The sequence below is a fragment of the Lissotriton helveticus genome, chromosome 11 (genome assembly GCF_964261635.1).
Source record: "Lissotriton helveticus chromosome 11, aLisHel1.1, whole genome shotgun sequence".
NCBI lineage: Eukaryota > Metazoa > Chordata > Amphibia > Caudata > Salamandridae > Lissotriton > Lissotriton helveticus.
This window is the reverse complement of record NC_136072.1, coordinates 261170222-261188120: the sequence shown is the minus strand read 5'-3', so window position 1 is coordinate 261188120 and position 17899 is coordinate 261170222. Positions and strand designations below refer to the sequence as shown.

Here is a 17899-nt window from a genome sequence, read left to right as displayed (position 1 = left end):
CAAAACGAGTTACAATAGATATAGGACAAATTATTCCCAAGCCATTAAAAGAGCAAACTAGTATAATAGTTAGCCATTGTCCTATAAAGTACACAATTAAAAAAATGGAAATTGTCACAAACTACCAGAAAACGTGTACTCTAGATGTGCTAAAAAGCAAAGTGCAAGAAATCTCAATCTAGATTGCTAGAAAAACCACATTGTATTTATCAAACCTAGAATTGCCATATTTTGAATCCATGATTAACATCTCTGAAAAGTATTTGTTTTCCCTACTGTATCCTCCATTATCCTCCATGTTGGGACAGAAAATTCCTCTGCATGGTAAAAGTCTGTCCCCCTGCCCTGAGTCCACAACTGTAGCGTTGTCTGGACCCCTATTGCTTATTTTGTAGTCAGAAGCAAACATGGATCATGCGTATACGCCATAACATAGGCCTGTCTTTTTGGTTGCGCTTTTGATAGACTCACAGGGGGCACCCAAAGTGCTACCATTATAGTGGTGGAAGGCAACAGCTTTTTAACAGGCGCTAAACCGCACAGATGCAGTAGTGGCATCCTACCGTGTAGCAATCAATGGTAGTGAACAGTGCCTTTTTACCCTGAGTCACTCGAGTGAGGCCTATAGGCTTACTTACCTTTTTAAAAATTCTGCTGCAGGGTGCTTAACTCACACTTGGTCTCATCAGGTAGATGGAGAGTACAGCACAGCTCAGGAGTAGTGACTCTACATTGGTTGTATGTGTGCCTCGGAAGGGTACAGAACAGGGATAGTGCAGTACTGTGCAGCACATGTGAGGTTAGTGTATGTGCTGAGTGTATGTATCATTTTTACCAAAACAGAAAAAAAGGCTGTACTAGGTCCCACATCCGCCTCTAATACAATCTCTAAACACAGAGTAACATATTCTCCTGTTTAGACGGCACTAAAATGTTTTGGTACCCTTCAAGAGATTCTGTCTGCCTGTTCCTAATTTCCCTCTCTATATCCCAGCAATTCCAGGAATTCTCACTCATGTAATGTGACTTGCTTCATCACAGTTACTTTTAGACAACAGTGGTCCTTGGAAAGAAGAAGGTCGAGAACAATAAAATACAGACAGAATCGTAGCTATATTTGTTTTGACATATCCAGCCGGACAGAGGTCTGATATTTACTTATAAATCAATTGCGAATGTATTATACAAGAATATTATACAAGAATACACAAGGTGGAGCACAAGCCTGTGCCCTACTAATCACATAGATACATAAAATAAGGGGGAGAAAAACAGGGGGCTTTTAGGCAAAAGCTTAGGGTTAGTTGCACTTAGGATTATGATAATGTCAGAGTACAACAAAAATGAACCTTTACACATTTAGTAAACATAATTTAGCTTGTATAAGGTTTTTCAAGAGTGTCGACGGCGTTTCGATCCGCTTGGAGCAATATGCGTATCATCATCAGGACATATTTACTATGCCTAAAGGTAGCCTTAATTGCCGAAATAGGGCGGCAAGAACAAGGGGTTGCAAATTAAGGTTTGGGTTAATCCCCTTAATGGTGGGAGGGGAACTAATGCGCCCTCGTGGAGGATGGGAACGGTGTCCTCGTGGTGGGGTGGATGATCCTCCTGGATTTGGAGGTCAGCGGCTCAGTGGCCGGAGACGTCTGTTACTTCCTGCACGATCACGGTAGGAGTGCTTCATCATAGGCCACCTTATCCCACCCTGATGAGATAGTACTACCAAGGTGGAGTCGACCTCAAGTGGGGCTATCTTGAGGGAGTTCTTAAATATTATTTTCTCTGGATAAATACCTGTAATTCAGTTGATTATAATGCAAAATACCTTAAAGTAAACCACAAAAGATCCTTTATTAAGTGGTACCCCAATACATAAAAAATACTGTAAAATATCTTCAGAGGACAATACTGGGTACCAAAGCCTTTTACCTACCTCTGAGATGCCAATCTGTTTCTGCCCACGATTAGCCTAGCTCGGTCTTAGCTATTTGTCTGGGCTCAAATACTAATCCCTATATTATTTGACATGATGGTATAAAGAAATGTGAAGATGACTTACCTCTCTTTGATAAGTCATAAGCTGCAGCTTGTCTACGGGTCTGTGTTCTGCTCCCCACTTCTTGCTGCTTAGTGTAGTTGTCTAAAGACTCGCCTCCCACCTGAGACCTCACTGTTTTCATTCTGCTGCCTCCACATAGCCATTACTCTGCCTTGTTTGTCAATATTTGCCTTTCGTTACTCTGCTCATTGTTGTGCTATTGTGGTATTTCAATTAGTTTCACAGGTTTCACAGTGTTTACTGGTATTGGGTTAATTTGTTGTGCCATTGTCTCTCTTTGTGCACCCCTTCGTCCCCCTTCTTGCTGGGTTTTGCAGCTTGGGCCTCCCTCCCTCCCTGCCCCTCCTTCCTGTCAACTCCTCCCTCCTTCCATCACTACTTATGGAGGTGGCTGCATGATCTCTGTGAACAGCAGCTGACCTCCTGGTCTGTGTGCTCCTCTCTATTGCCTGCTGCTTAGTGCAGGTGTCTAGTTACCCGCCTCCCACCTGATACCTCACAGGCTTGATCCTGCTGCCTCCCCATCACTTTTACCCTTTTTTCAGTATTTGCCTTTTGTTACGCTGCTAATTGTTGTGCTATTGAGGTATTTTAATGAGTTGAATTGTTTCTCAGTCTTTACTGGTATTGAGTTAACTTGTTGATCCATTGTCTCTCTTCATGCGCTGCCCCGTTCCCCCTCCAGCTTCTGCATTTTTCCTGTTCGGGCCCCACTCCCTGCCTGCCCCACCTCCCTGTAATCCCCTCCCTCCTCCCAGCGCTACTTATGGAGGCTGCTACAAGGCCATGCAGTGGACACACACAGCAGGTGTGCCGCTAGCACAACAAAAGCGCCAGAAACCCTGGCCCATCACACTTCCACAGATACTCCACCGCAGAAACTCTGTGCCCTAAACTGCTGCCTCACATCACCAAAATTCACAGTGAGACCTTTCTCCTGCATCTGCTTCACTTCCACCCCAGGTCTGACTGCCATTGAAGTAAGCAGTGCCACGCCAGCTCTGGCAGCCGAGATATCCCTGGAACAACTCAGCTGTCTCCTGATAAATGCCAGATTGCAAACACACCACCAAAGTCTGGAACAGCATCTCCTCCCTTGCCCCCCACATGGCCTTCATTACAGAGATCTGGTGCACTCCAACCTTGGCCCTTGACATTGCCACTGCAATACTCACTGGTTGCAAGGTTAAACACCATTACTGCACCAACAGACATGGAGGTGGCATTATAATTGTATGCAAATAATCAATCAATTACACCACCACCACTGACAAAACCACGCCAATCATCGAAAGCATGAACTTCTAGCTCTGCGCCAAATGACAAAACCACTATCAAAAGCACCCTTGGTTACAGACTGTCAAGACTGCAAACCAGCCTCAGATATGCCATCAGGAAATCATCCCTCGCTCACCAATTAATCCTACGTCTTTCTGAAAGACATCAACTTCTAACTGGATGACCCCACTGACATCAACTCCAATGACCCCCTGGAAAGACTGGACAACATCAGATTCTAGCAGCTGGTCACAGGCCCCACACACAAATCAGGACACACTCTGTACCCCAGCTTCATGTCCATAAACAGAATCAGATAACAGCCACTCCACGTAACTCACTTGGTCAGACCACTCCATTGTACACCTCACTGACCTCCCGGCACCACCCCCTTTCACAGCTAGACTATGATAACTCAGCACCAATGAACTAATGCCCTCAGCATCACACACCCCAACATCCTCACCAATCTGAACCAGGTAGTAGAGAGCTTCAAAGCCTGTATCACACCAAACAAACCACGTTCAAGATCGTCCTCAACAACTACTAGTGCAAGAACAAAGCAGCAAAATAAGAGGCTCTGACACACTGGTTCAAGGCCAATACCTACCACAGCAGGGAACTCATCATCAGAGAGTTCTCCTGCCCATCAGCCACCAAAAAAACTCGATCCCCTCCTCACAGGAATTCTGTGACACCCTCACTGACCACTTCCCAATAAAATAGCAACCATCTACAGAAACTTTGATCCCCAACTCAACAACCTCCTCAGCAGCCCATCCACCACTAGCGCTGATGACACGCTCACCACATGGGAACAACTCAGCACACTAAACACAATTACTCTAATGAACTCCATCTACTCTGGTGCACCCACCGACTCAGCCACCAGCTCACCACCATCCTCAACACCTCAACCACCACAGCAACCTGTTCCAATGCCTGGAAACATGCAGAGGTGAGGCCTCTTCTCAATAAACCCTCTGCAGACCCCAGCTAGCTCCAGAACTATTGTCCCATCTCATTACTTCAGTTTCCTGCCAAAGCCCTGGAAAAGGCCCTGAACCTCCAACTCTTTACACACCTGGCGAGAAACAACCTGCTGGAATCTTCCCACAGCTCTGATGACCGCAAGTGAAAACAGCAGTCCCCTAGTCGACAGAGGAGAATCAGTCACCCTGATTCGTCTTGACCTCTCCGCAGCCTTTGACACTGTCTCCCACCAGACACTCATTGATCGACTGTGCCAGAACAGAATCAGAAATTACACTCTCAGGTGGATGTCATCCGTTCTCATGGGTCACACCCGGAGAATCAGTTTCCCTCCCTTCACTACCATCTGCAGCGTCCCTCAATCCTCTTCCCTCAGTCCATCCTTCTTCAACATCTACATCACACCACTAGCAAACATCATCAGTACCCATGACATCAACACCACCTCTCAAGCCGATGATTCCCAGCTCACCCTCTCACTCTCATCTTTAAGAAATTAGGGGTATATTATCAACAACTAGCGATATTTATCGCTAAATGAGCTTAGCATTATTTTTTTATTGCCCCTCATCGCCGGATTTTATCGCAGAGATAACGTGCTATTAGCAAAGTTTATCTCAAATGCGATAAATATTCGGAGATATCGACTCAATGCGTGAATATTGCTGGAAATCCAGTGATATTCAGGCATTAACACCAATAGGGTCTTAACCTGAATATCCAAATCCCATTGGATATTCAGGTTCAGAAGTGGTCAGAGCAGGCCTTCGTTTTTGGCGATATTCGCGCTCAGCGCATTTTTTTTATTGCTGTGCCTGCGTTGATAATAGGCGATAGCGATGTTAGCAACTGCTTTCAGTCGCTAATAGGTTGAGTACGCCCACTTTGCATGTCATTAGCGATAAATAACGCTGACATGCAAAGCGGGCCCCAAACCGCTCGCTATCGCCTACAAACGGTCGCTAACTGCTGTTAGCGACACCTTGCTAATAGGGCGATAAAATTATCGCCGCTTTAGCGGGAAAAAGTACTGCTAAAGCGGCGATAAGGCCCTTGATAATATGCCCCTTAGTTCCTATTGTACTCTCCAACATAATGAAAGAAGGCAGGCCAAAGAGTGATACATTGTACATAAGAAGCTCTGATTTCTGAACTTTCCTCTAAACCTGTGTAAAGAGTAAAAAGTAAGTATTTGCCAACACAACTATCACTCAATGAACCCAAAGAAGAATAGATTTATTTGTTAGATGGACATGATAACGAACTGATAGCAGCTGGGCTTAAATGGAACCAAGACATGGTACACCCTCCCATCCACTTGCGACAGACCCAGGACCTGCTGACCCTCAGGAGACTTCTCAAGACCTGGCTGTTCGAGCAGTAGCAGCACACACCCCCCCCTCAGCGCCTTGAGACACTCACGGGTGAGTAGTGCACTTTACAAATTATTGATTGGTTGATTGAATGTTCTTTCATCAAGACCTTGCAGGGACGGTAATGAGCATCTGCTATAGTATGCAAAGAAAAGTTAGGTTTAGTTGACTCTTGTGGGAGATGCAATGCCTTAGCTGTGAAGTAGTACACAATAATCAGTCCTGTGGCAGTCTTACACATTACTACCTGACGGGAAACAACCTTTACAACGCACTACACTTACAATGCAGGCATTACATCGCAATATCCTTTACAATGCATGCTACTAGTGGAGTAGCGTGGCCCAGTGGTTAGAGGCGGCAGACCCGGAAGCTGAGATCGGCCGTGGACCAGGGTTCGATTCCCCGCCTCGGCGGGTCTCGGGCTCAAAAAAATTCCACGGACTCGATAATTCTCGCTCCGGTGCCTACTCAACTCACGGGGTCACACTCTGCGACTCTGGGCAATAGCTTGCTTAATCTCCACTACGCCCCTCGCGGTGGGATGCCTGGCTTTCACCTTGTGGATACCCTGCCAGTGTATCTCACAGGGGAATACCAGGACGGGTTCCCTAAGCAAGCGCTTAGATACCGAGTCGGTGATTTGCGCTATATAAATACATTTACATTTACTATAACGCAGGCATTACAACGTATACCATTACAACGCATGACACTACAACGCATACCATTGGAGATAGAATAGTAATTTTTAACCCCTACACTATCCAACACTTACCCTACTGTTGCATCTCCTGGAGGAGTTAGAATAGTACATTTTACCCCTACACTATCCAACACTTACCCTACTGTTGCACCCCCTGGAGTTAGAATAGCAATTTTTACCCCTATACTATCCAATACTTACCTTAATGCAATGTATGCATAGTAATGGTATGCGTTGTAAAGGTAGTATGCAATGTAATGGAATGTTTTGTAAAGGTAGTTTTTTAAATGCGATGTAGTATCATGCGATGTAATGGAATGCATTGTAGTGGATGTTGCGAGGTAAAAACTGCATTGTAAGTGCATGCATTGTAAATGTATGCGTTGTAACATCATACATTCCTTCCTGACATTGGCAAATATGTACTCTTAGACATTGACCATCTGATATGATCGCTACTCACAATGAGCGGAACACTGAACTAGGCTAGATTCACATGGAAACATTATTTATAGCAAGTAGGGTACTCTATTATAAAACAAACAATGAAGCCTGCCTGCAAAGACTCACTGCTTTTAGGACCATATTTATCATGAAGTTGTGTTGCTCTTTTACCACGCAATGGGTCACTAGGCCAACGCAACTCCTAAATAAATTTTATCAAACCACACAAGGCAATCTTACATGACCCTACATGGCTTGATAAAGCTAGAGTAAATGCAATGCAGTGCAAATCGCTGCATCGCGTTACTCTGCCCTAGGGAGGCATTCCATGGATGGAGATTGGGGGTACTCATGCATTGACCTTTGGATTTTGGCACATTCACAGATTTCCCAACACTGGTAAACCTAAGAATGGGCCAAAATGCAATGCCTCTCAAATATATATGTGCACTACAATAACCACAAGGCCAGAGAAGTGGCCACTCCCCCTAAGGCGGTACAAGTGAAGAAAGAGTTGCACATCGCGCCCTGTTCTATGGATGTTTCACCAATGATTACGACTCGAAACACGTCTGGCAGCTACTTGTGATGACATTCCTGTTAATCTGCGTGCAACCTCCGTGAAGTAAAGTCTTTGACAAAAGCCCTACCTGATGTGGCTCTTCCATTTGGGGCAACCTGTGACGATTGTATATACATATACATATATATATATATATATTCACAGAAAAAACCATAGGTTATAGACCATATATAGTTAGGAATTAGCATTTACAAAACCTTGAAAATTCACTGAAAAAACCATAGGTTATAGACCATATATAGTTAGGAATTAGCATTTAGAAAACCTTATTTTACTCACACAAAACCATTGAAATTCCATATATAGTTAGTTGCACTAACTATATATCGCGCACCCGCAATCCACTGCTGATGATGTCACATATTACATCATTCATGACATGGTCAGTGACATCACTGATAACAACATCCAGTGATTTTTTGTTTCTATAAAGTTTAAATATGTCTTACATATTGAAGAATGAGTGGATGTGTAAGTGTCTGGACGAAGGATTTAGTAGGTGCATGACTGACTGTATGAGTGAGTGATTAAATGTGTCTCACTGACTGCATGGGTTAGTGACTAAACTGTCTTAATTTGTGCATCATTATGTCTGTTGTTCTGTAAACTGCTGCATGTGTTGATCAGTAGCTATATGAGTAACTATATGGGTTATTGATTGATTGCCCAAGTATTTGTATGGGAGACTGAGTGTGTGTGTGGCTAGCTGGGAGGTGTGTGACTCTGTGCAGATCAATCTGTACTTGTATCAATGATTGTATAAGAAGGTAAGTATGTGTTAGTATATGTTTGAAAATGTAAGGTGCTCTATGTTTAACTGTATAGACAAGAAAATGGAAGTGTCATTGATTCTTTACAGGACTGACTAGGTGTGTGAGTAACTCCATGGATGAGTGGCAGACTGTGAGTGTCTGTATAGGTGTATGAGTGCATATGATAGTGTTGTAAAGATGAGTGATTGTATGTATGAATGATTGTATGGGTGAATGAGTGAAGGTGTGTGTAGACGTAGCAATCAATGAGTGTGTATGTAGTAACTAGTATTGGTGTGTCAATGGTTTCAAAAATTATACTCTCTTTTTAACACTGGGTGAAACAGAGGTTATATTAAAATGTGAGGAGATGCATTGTATTGTCACATGAATGATATCATCAGTGATGTGGTCATTGATGTCAAATGAGATGTCATCAGTGATGTCATCAGTGATGTCATTTGAGATGTCATCAGTGATGTCATCAGTGATGTCACTGACCATGTCATGAATGATGTAATATGTGACATCATCAGCAGTGGATTGCGGGTGCGCGATATATAGTTAGTGCAACTAACTATATATGGAATTTCAATGGTTTTGTGTGAGTAAAATAAGGTTTTCTAAATGCTAATTCCTAACTATATATGGTCTATAACCTATGGTTTTTTCAGAGAATTTTCAAGGTTTTGTAAATGCTAATTCCTAACTATATATGGTCTATAACCTATGGTTTTTTCTGTGAATTTCATTGGTTTTTTAACAGCTAATATCTGTAGCTGTAAAATGTATTCTTCTTTAAATCCAAAAATATATTTTATATGTTTATGAATAATTTTTTTTTTAAATATTTTTTTTTCTTCGTTCCCGCTTCGCGAATCGGGAAGCTTCCCGTTAGCTGACCTTGATGCCGCGAAATAGACCGCGAGCCGGTAAACGTTTCTTTACCGCAAGTGCCGCGTTAGAAAACAACATCGTGACGCCTCCCGTCCGCATGACGTTTCACGTTGTCGCGTGATACGTCATATGACGTGCTACGTTAGCGAACTGGTACGCGAAGCGAGTCGCAAAGCGCAGGTTTCTGGAAGCAAACCGGGAGGCCCTGCAAAGCGCTTAACGTAAACACAGCAAGTCATGTGACTTGGTAATAACACTTTTCATTGGTTCATTTCACTTTTGGTTTCCTAATGATGTAAGACTAGGTCATATAATCTAAAATGAACACTTTTGATTGGTTGAGAACTCTTGTTTTTCCCAAATGATGAAAATCCCTCCTTCTTTCCTCACTCTGACTTTCATCATTGTGAGAGAAAGACCCTTTGTGATCACTGAGCAATGGCTTCTTTAGTAGCTTCAGCTGGTGCTTCCCCACCACCTCCACCACATCCAAGGAAGAGTGGACCACCTGCTCAAGTTATAATTCAACAAGAAGAAGAAGAAGAGGAACAGGACGACGATCACGAAGAGAGGCAGTTTTTGCCTGAGCAGCCCAGGACGTCTCACCGGAAAGAAAACTTCATTTGGCAATTTTTTAAAATTCCCAAAGGTCAGAAAAAAGTAAATGCAAGATACGTAACTTGCCTTATATGTCAAGATAGACTGTCCAGAGGAACCGAGAAAAAATACAGTTTCGGAAACTACACAATGCATCGCCATATGACTAGGTGGCATCCTAACAACTACAGTGCTGCACAGTTTCGGAACGACCTAGATAATCTCCCTATTATGGCCAGAAGATCTGTTGTACCGGAAGTAACGGGACCAGAGGGCAGGGAGATGGTGCCAAATATACAAATGAAATTTGGTGAAGTAAAACACACCTGCGTATTTTGCGATGGATTCATTTCCTACGGAGAAAAAAGCATCACTCTGATCAACAGAGCTATTGACTATCATATGCAAGTTTGTACGAAACGCCCAAAATAATAAATACTTCTTTTTTTGTTTTGTTGCTCCTGTTGAGCCCTTTACAATGAATCGTTTTCATTGCCCCCTCCAAGAAAAACCCAAAAAAAATAAAACTTCAGAAAAATTCAAAAAAAGTAAAAAAATGTTCCGAAAAATAATAAAAAAAATATAAAACAACAAAAACAATTAAAAAAAAGTTCTTTTCAGAACTACCTCCCCGTTATTAAAAAATTGGTACAATATTTGGAACAGTGCCAACCTCTATTTCTCTTAGTTCGCTTCCCAGTTCGCTCGCCGGTACGCGAACTAGAAGCGAACCAAAAACAGTAAGTATAAGGGAAGGAAACAGACACTTATGTTAAAAGAAAGACAGCTATAGGGGAGTAAACTAGAGATACTATTACCCGTAATCCACTGCTGATGATGTCACATATTACATCATTCATGACATGCTCAGTGACATCATCAGCAGAGGATTGCGGGTTTTTTGGCAACGTGCCTTATCCACGGTTTAATAACGCTGCCTTTTGCTTTATATAAGTTTTCAAATTGTATGAAATATATACCAATAGGTCGTTATGAACCTTTAGGTAGTGCTTTTCTTCATGAGGTCTGGTCGCTTCCATACACATACAGATGTTTCAAAGATGATCAAGAAGTTTATCTGAATGGAGAGGAATGCACTGAGACGCCAGATCATTCACTAATGTGTAGGCACATACAGTTACACGGCTCATGCAACAAACACCGACCAAATATGGCTTGCGTGTTGCAAGGCACGCCAGTTCCTGCTATCATCCCCACGTTCAAGTTGTTGGAAAATGGTAGTTATTTGATGCTCAATAATGAAGATTGTTCTGAGTTAATTGAAAAGGGTCTGCACCTCTGTACGGGTGTTCGCTATGTGAAGCACGAAAGTTTCACGGGCCGAACTCAAGGCCACCTCTCTCTGAGACAAAAGAGCTCTTATTCTTGCCATGCCGTTGAAATCTGTCCCAAGGTTGGTATTTGTGGCCAGATTGAAAACTCCCTATGTTCATGTGTGGGAGGAAATAGAACATTTCTGCAGCAAATAACCCGTTCACTTACTGTTACGATAAAAGGAATACTTTTAATTCAGATTTGCCTTTCAATTTCAGCAAGATGGTTCCGACTATCTTTAACGCATCCTCCACAAAGACCCTGGCGCACTTTTTTAAAGTTGTTACCAGTGGTCTCGTGACTTCATTTGAGAAAATCTTTGGAGTCATCCCTGCTTCCTTTCATTCTATTTTCTCCACTCTGGTTCGTGGATTGGCATTTTTACTTGCATTACCAGCGGACGCTCTTGTGCTTTTTTACATTTTTAAATATGGATGTCCCTCCTATGCAACCTCCCACCCTGCAGCTGCTGACACTGTTCCGCAATCGCATGCTAGAATATTATGGCACAATGCCGTTGGCGATATTAAGCACGGCATATGGATTATCTTTTCGATTCTCCTACTTCACCTGTGTCCAGCCTGTATTTCACTGCCTGACCTGTGATTTCGATTGGGCCATTGATTTGTGTCTCTGCGGACCGGTTTCTCCTGACGTCGACTTTAATCAGCTGATGACTCCTATCATTACTCACGAGTTGGTTTGTCCTGGCGAAAGGATTATGGCTGTGGCATTGATGCATGGACTACTTGGTCCCTGGAATTTACTGGCGGCAGCACAGTCTTTCTTGGAACAGAGCTTTCTGGAAAACCCACCGAGCTGTCCTCTGATGGTGATAGAGGATCCGGTGCTGGGAGAGCACGTATGTTCTTTTCCGCTTTTAAATTGGATGGCTGAACTGTTTTCGGATGAAGACGGTGACTTCCTATTGGAGGCTGTTGCAGCTTATTTTGCATACACAGTTATGTCATAGACCTTTTTCATGTTTGATATGCTGAGTACTAGCATTTCATTGACAATTCATTGACTTATTTGTCAAGTTTTTATTATTTACCTTGCCTATTGGCTTAAGACTCGATAAAGTACTTGGCTGTTTTATTTTTCTTTAGCATTAAATTTTCCTAGTTTTTAATGCTTTACCTTGCGGACCGTCCACATATAAACTTGCAATCTGCTCTCATGAGATGGCACTTCTATTATCTTATTCAGTTCGTTTCCGGATCATGGGGAGGTGTCATCTAGGTCCTGGATATCTTTACACCGTGTTAAGTTAGCATGGGCTCATTACCGGTTTAAACGCCATTTTTCCTTTTTTGCAACTTCTGCACACGACACTTAGTTGTTGCTTTAGCTTTCCACCTAGTAGTTCATCGTGGTTTACATGAGAATAATATGTTATTGCTCTACTATCTGCTTTGCTTGTTAAACTATATCTGTACAGCGAGTGCTAAAGTTTCAAGAACAACACGATACAGAATTGTTATGAGGTCTGATCTCCACGACTTCATACTCATAACATAAGTGCAACTTCTGGCAATTCTGGGCATGAGGCGGGTTTTATATTGCTTTGCCGAACACACATACACAACAGTTGATGCGGTTCACATGAAGAGAGAGCTGGTGTATGCTGATGTGATTCCTTCAAATCTAAGACACTAAAGTATGGGCACGCCCTAAACCAACACAAAGAGACCTTCTTAGCAAATAATATAATATGTGTATTAGGGAGGGTGAGATATAAGCAGCCGCGGGCCGTGGAGGGAGTTACGGTGAGGCAGGGAGGCGGGGAGGGGGAGAAGCAGGGTGGAGCCCTCTCTACCTTGCCCCTCCCCCTCCCCGCCTCCCTGCCCCACCGTAACTCCCTCCACGGCCCGCGGCTGCTTATAAGTGTTGCTAACTCTTATTCATTTACAGCATGTTAACATACTGTCACCATTCGCTTTTTATGTACTAGTAACTATGCTGGTAATTTTGCTACTGATAATATGTGTACTTGTATTCTCCACCCTGCTTCTCCCCCTCCCCGCCTCCCTGCCTCACCGTAACTCCCTCCACGGCCCGCGGCTGCTTATAAGTGTTGCTAACTCTTATTCATTTACAGCATGTTAACATACTATCACCATTCGCTTTTTATGTACTAGTAACTATGCTGGTAATTTTGCTACTGATAATATGTGTACTTCTATTATCTAACATACTACGCCTGAGAAGACGGCATTAATAAATAAACATTTCAAATACACATGTGTTCTTCTTAACTCCATGTTCTGGTTTCTAAGAAATATATAACGACCGACTGTTCATGAGTTCCACGTATCCTGAGGTACTATAAGTTCATATTCTGGATTGTCTAAACATTGAGAGTTTGTTATATCCAATGTGACACTGTACCTAGCTTGCTAAGGAGTTTTTGATTACTAACGTGAGTTTTGGGACACCCTAATTCGCCGAGGTTCCAATCCTCTGTCCACAGTTCTGTGTGAGAACAGAAACCCTGCGACAGGGGCACCCCCGACCCTTGCTGGAGCTTCATCACACTTGCGATACAACTCCAGCAATGCGCCACCTTTACGGCACAGATACATCACGCATCTGTGCTGTTTTTGCCCCATGATGCGCCGCATTGTAAATGCAGCACACCATAGGTGACGGAACAGCGGCACAGAATGACTAACACATCCCTGGTGATGCGCCAGTCATCATAAATGTATCCCTATGCTTCTTATCTTGTTAGAGATGAACCGCCATATGTATCATCAAAGTTTTTTGCATTTCCTAAATAGCGAACTTTAAGGAATAAATAGCGATTCTTTACCATTCCTAGTTTGCGATGAGCTATTTGCTAATTACAAATTACCCATTCATTTCCTTCATTTCCATAGGGCGGTTGGACTCACTTTTAGCTCGAACGGCTGAATAGATTTCCACGAAACTTGGCAAAATTGTAGGGACTGGTAGCCCGATGTGCCTTTGCTATGTCTCAAGATATATGCTCCAGTGGTTTTTACGAAAATTAACTTTGAAAAATATATATTGGGCTACATTGGCCTATATATATGTTGGAGCCCAAATGTAGCCCAATGTAGCCCAATGAAGCCCAATGTAGCCCAATGTAGCCCAAAGATGGCCGCCAGACACACAAAAAAACAAATGTAGCCCAAATATCAGCCAGATGTAGCCCAACTATAGCCCAGTGACAGAATGACCAATCAGCTTCGCAAACCTCCGTTACGCGAAGCGGAGCGCTGTTACAGATATATATCTTTTTTTGAACGTTAATTTCTCAAAATCCACTGGAGCACATATATTGAGACCTAGCAAAGGCACATCGGGCTACCAGTCCCTAATATATAGCCAAGTTTCGTGCAAATCCATTCAGCCGTTCGATTATTATTATTATTTATTTTTTTTGCCCCGCGGGGCCCTTTTAAAACCTCCACATCAAACCTAGGGGGTCAGGGAGGATCTACTATGCCCCCTTATAGTTATTTCCCCCTTTGTTTTGACCTCCTCTTGTCTCTCGATCCTACCGAGAGACAAGATGGCGGCCGCTACGGACTTTTTGGAATGTTGACAGACGCCGGAGAACCAATCAGCTTCGCTTCACAAAGCTCCGTTGCGCGTAAAGTACGCGTCCTGGGACGCTGCCAGGTCCGCTGTTAAAGATATATATCTTTTTTTAAACGTTAATTTCTCAAAATCCACTGGAGCACATATATTGAGACCTACAAAAGGCACATCGGGCTACCAGTCCCTACAATTTTGCCAAGTTTCGTGCAAATCCATTCAGCCGTTCGATTATTATTATTATTTATTTTTTTTGCCCCGCGGGGCCCTTTTAAAACCTCCACATCAAACCTAGGGGGTCAGGGAGGATCTACTATGCCCCCTTATAGTTATTTCCCCCTTTGTTTTGACCTCCTCTTGTCTCTCGATCCTACCGAGAGACAAGATGGCGGCCGCTACGGACTTTTTGGAATGTTGACAGACGCCGGAGAACCAATCAGCTTCGCTTCACAAAGCTCCGTTGCGCGTAAAGTACGCGTCCTGGGACGCTGCCAGGTCCGCTGTTAAAGATATATATCTTTTTTTAAACGTTAATTTCTCAAAATCCACTGGAGCACATATATTGAGACCTACAAAAGGCACATCGGGCTACCAGTCCCTACAATTTTGCCAAGTTTCGTGCAAATCCATTCAGCCGTTCGGGCTAAAAGTGAGGCCAACCGCCCTATGGAAAACTCAATGTTAAAAACACGTTTTGGGACCCCCCTTTTTTCTCGGCCCCCCCTTGACGAACCCCCCCCAAATTTTCAAGGGCTGCTCAGAAACAAAATGTGCCATTTTCCTGAAAATTTCAGCCAATTCCGTCCACAAACGCCAAAGTTATTAGACATAGAATTTTCAAAAATCCCATAGAGAAAAAATCCTAACTATATATACCTACTGGCGACCGCCAGTAGGTAATATATATATATATATATATATATATATATATATATATATATATATATATATATATATATATATATATATATATAACCGCTCCAATATGCACCTTTAACCCGGCACTCCCAGGCGGGTGCCCGAACACGGCGGTGCTGGCCACGAAATAGATTCACGCTACCAATTCTGTCAGTTCAGAACAAGAATTCGGGCAGACAGGAAGCATCCATCGATGTTGTTTATAACACTGATATTTTCCATCTCATATGTATACTAACGGTCATGTGGTTATGCCGGTACACGGCTATATTCTATTGTCCACCTACGGGGCATCTAGATGTTTAATATCTTGTATTTTGACATTGACTGTGTTAAGATGGCGGACGTTTCTCAAACGATCCTGCACCATTATCCCGCAAGGTCATTGACCTCGCATACCATTATCCCGCATTTTTTCAAAACGCATGTGCATTTATCGCGCATGCCCTTACAAAGAATTACGTTTTAAAGGCATGTATGGTAAATGCATTTGCGTTGTGAAAACCACGATGACGAGAGAGGTAAGTGGGTTTGTGTTAATTTTTTCGTGGGTTAGTGATTGTGTAGTGTAGTGTAGTGTTGTGTAGTGTAGTGTTGTGTTAGTGTAGTGTAGAGTTGTGGTGGTTGTTTAGTGTAGGGTCATGCTGGGGGTAGTGTTTTAGGGTTTAGGGTTGTGTTGTAGTGTTTGCGTAGTGTAGGGTCATACTGGGGGTAGTGATTTAGGGTTTAGGGTAGTGTTGTAGTGTTTGCGTAGTGTAGGGTCATGCTGGGGGTAGTGTTTTAGGGTTTAGGGTAGTGTTGTAGTGTTTGCGTAGTGTAGGGTCATGCTGGGGGTAGTGTTTTAGGGTTTAGGGTAGTGTTGTAGTGTTTGCGTAGTGTAGGGTCATGCTGGGGGTAGTGTTTTAGGGTTTAGGGTAGTGTTGTAGTGTTTGCGTAGTGTAGGGTCATGCTGGGGGTAGTGTTTTAGGGTTTAGGGAAGTGTTGTAGTGTTTGCGTAGTGTAGGGTCATGCTGGGGTGTAGTGTTTTAGGGTTTAGGGTAGTGTTGTAGTGTTTGCGTAGTGTAGGGTCATGCTGGGGGTAGTGTTTTAGGGTTTTGGGTAGTGTTGTAGTGTTTGCGTAGTGTAGGGTCATGCTGGGGGTAGTGTTTTAGGGTTTTGGGTAGTGTTGTAGTGTTTGCGTAGTGTAGGGTCATGCTGGGGTGTAGTGTTTTAGGGTTTTGGGTAGTGTTGTAGTGTTTGCGTAGTGTAGGGTCATGCTGGGGGTAGTGTTTTAGGGTTTTGGGTAGTGTTGTAGTGTTTGCGTAGTGTAGGGTCATGCTGGGGGGTAGTGTTTTAGGGTTTTGGGTAGTGTTGTAGTGTTTGCGTAGTGTAGGGTCATGCTGGGGGGTAGTGTTTTAGGGTTTTGGGTAGTGTTGTAGTGTTTGCGTAGTGTAGGGTCATGCTGGGGGTAGTGTTTTAGGGTTTTGGGTAGTGTTGTAGTGTTTGCGTAGTGTAGGGTCATGCTGGGGGTAGTGTTTTAGGGTTTTGGGTAGTGTTGTAGTGTTTGCGTAGTGTAGGGTCATGCTGGGGGTAGTGTTTTAGGGTTTAGGGTAGTGTTGTAGTGTTTGCGTAGTGTAGGGTCATGCTGGGGGTAGTGTTTTAGGGTTTAGGGAAGTGTTGTAGTGTTTGCGTAGTGTAGGGTCATGCTGGGGGTAGTGTTTTAGGGTTTAGGGTAGTGTTGTAGTGTTTGCGTAGTGTAGGGTCATGCTGGGGGTAGTGTTTTAGGGTTTTGGGTAGTGTTGTAGTGTTTGCGTAGTGTAGGGTCATGCTGGGGTGTAGTGTTTTAGGGTTTTGGGTAGTGTTGTAGTGTTTGCGTAGTGTAGGGTCATGCTGGGGGTAGTGTTTTAGGGTTTTGGGTAGTGTTGTAGTGTTTGCGTAGTGTAGGGTCATGCTGGGGGTAGTGTTTTAGGGTTTTGGGTAGTGTTGTAGTGTTTGCGTAGTGTAGGGTCATGCTGGGGGGTAGTGTTTTAGGCTTTTGGGTAGTGTTGTAGTGTTTGCGTAGTGTAGGGTCATGCTGGGGGTAGTGTTTTAGGCTTTTGGGTAGTGTTGTAGTGTTTGCGTAGTGTAGGGTCATGCTGGGGGTAGTGTTTTAGGCTTTTGGGTAGTGTTGTAGTGTTTGCGTAGTGTAGGGTCATGCTGGGGGTAGTGTTTTAGGGTTTAGGGTAGTGTTGTAGTGTTTGCGTAGTGTAGGGTCATGCTGGGGGTAGTGTTTTAGGGTTTAGGGTAGTGTTGTAGTGTTTGCGTAGTGTAGGGTCATGCTGGGGGTAGTGTTTTAGGGTTTAGGGAAGTGTTGTAGTGTTTGCGTAGTGTAGGGTCATGCTGGGGTGTAGTGTTTTAGGGTTTAGGGTAGTG

At 43.4% G+C, this 17899-nt stretch overlaps 1 protein-coding gene across 1 annotated transcript in view; it reads right to left on the bottom strand.

Moving 5' to 3' along the window:
* LOC144791747 (phospholipid scramblase 2-like) overlaps window positions 1–17899 on the bottom strand; it is a 564324-nt gene that overhangs the window by 380885 nt on the left and 165540 nt on the right. The gene's annotated exons all lie outside the window — the stretch shown is intronic.